Below are 1,779 nucleotides of genomic sequence, written 5' to 3'. Positions count from 1 at the left end.
GCTGCTCCTTGGAAATCCTATACAAGGTGGCTATGAGTCAAAAACAACTTGACAGCACTAACAAAAACTTATGAGTATCAAGCTTGGTGCCTTATGTACATTTTCTTATTTAATTTTCCCAATGCTCCTAAAAAAGCAGACATTGTTATGTCCATTTTATAAGTGAAGAAATAGAAATTCAGAGAAGTAATTTTGTCACACAGACCTAGTAAGAATGATCAGATACAAACCCAAGTTGGTATGACTGGGTCTTCATTCTACTACGGTGTTTTTCCTACTTCTATCTATGGAGTCCTGGTGTGGCACTGTGGGTTAATGCGGCAGACTGAAAAGCGGTTTGAACTGCAAAGTTGCCAGTACAAGCTCACCAGCTGCTCCTCGGAAACCCTATACAGGTTCGCTATGGGTTGGAACCAACTCAAAGGCACTTAACAACAAAAACAATCTGAGTCTATAGAGTGCTGGTGTGGCACAGCAAGATAATGCACTAGACCACAAGGTTAGTTTGAACCACAAGGTAGGAAATTCAAATTCACCAGTCACTCCTCAGAAATCCTATACAAGGTCACTGTAAGTCAGAACTAGCTCAATAGCACTAACAACAAATCTGAGTCTATCTAAAGGATAATTACACCTTATCACTTACTATTTCATTATTCAACATTACACACGAATGACAATAGTAAAAAATCTACTACCCAACGAATTTGCTCATTAATGACATCATCTGGCAGTAACAATGGTTAAGGTTATGTGTCAACTTGTCTGGGCCATGATGCTCAGTGGTTTGGAAGTTATGGAAAGTTGTAGTAATCCCCTACTTTGTAATCAGATATGGTCATCATCCATTTTCACACAACATCAATTTTTAATAATAAGCTGATCTTAAGAAACTAACTATGTCGGTAAGGAGGAGAGGGTATACATATCTAGGGCATCATATTCCTCATTCAACCTATTACATGCAATATACATCAGTTACTAAATCCTATTCTAATATATAAATAAGTCTTAAAAAGACACATCTAAAATTATTTTAAGATTATCCATTTTCAGTCCATTTCAGTAGTGTACAGTGAAACATCATCTATTTCCAATTCTTATTGTGTTAAGAAAATACCTCTTAAAGATGTTTCACCTAAAGTCTGTATCTCCTCTCATTTCTATCTTTTCTATTGGACAAGTTATTCTCTCATCTATCTATGCATTCTCTGCAAAATATTTGCATTTATATCACTGAAATACTTTACTACATGTCTGCAAATATAATTAAAATCATGTGAGAAACAATTTGTCAAACTAGGCATATAATTAGAAGTTTTAATAATATTCTTCCAATTTAGCATTTTTTTGCATGTTGTTGTTAACTACAATCAAGTAGGTTCCAACTCAGAGCAACCCTGTATAGGTTCCTGAGGAGTGGCTGGTGGGTTTGAACTGCTGACCTTTTCAATGTAGTCCACTGCTTACCCTACAGTGCCACACCAGAACTCCATTTGTTGCATGGGGTAAAAATTAAATGAGGTAAAAGAAAATTCAGAATATTTTCTACTTTAATTTTTTCTTTTTAATTAAGCTAACTAGTAAAAGACTCATTTGACATTAGGAGCAGAACACTTATGTATCTTGAGCTAGCCCACCATCTTTTTTTTTTTATTATTAAATGTTTTTATTTTGGGTTGAGTTAAAGTTTACAGGGCACATCATCAGCTTCACATTCAACCATCATATAGCTTGTTTCATTACATTGATTATTATCCCCTCGATATATCATCAGTT

General features: G+C 34.9%; 1 protein-coding gene across 1 annotated transcript in view; it reads right to left on the bottom strand.

The window, feature by feature from the left end:
- The window catches only part of MIB1 (mindbomb E3 ubiquitin protein ligase 1), a 147,691-nt gene that overhangs the window by 130,212 nt on the left and 15,700 nt on the right, over window positions 1-1,779 (bottom strand). The gene's annotated exons all lie outside the window — the stretch shown is intronic.

Source organism: Chrysochloris asiatica, unplaced genomic scaffold (assembly GCF_000296735.1).
Source record: "Chrysochloris asiatica unplaced genomic scaffold, ChrAsi1.0 scaffold00103, whole genome shotgun sequence".
In the NCBI taxonomy this organism is placed as follows: Eukaryota; Metazoa; Chordata; class Mammalia; order Afrosoricida; family Chrysochloridae; genus Chrysochloris; species Chrysochloris asiatica.
Note: the sequence above shows the minus strand (reverse complement) of the source record. Positions and strands in the feature narration are given on the sequence as shown.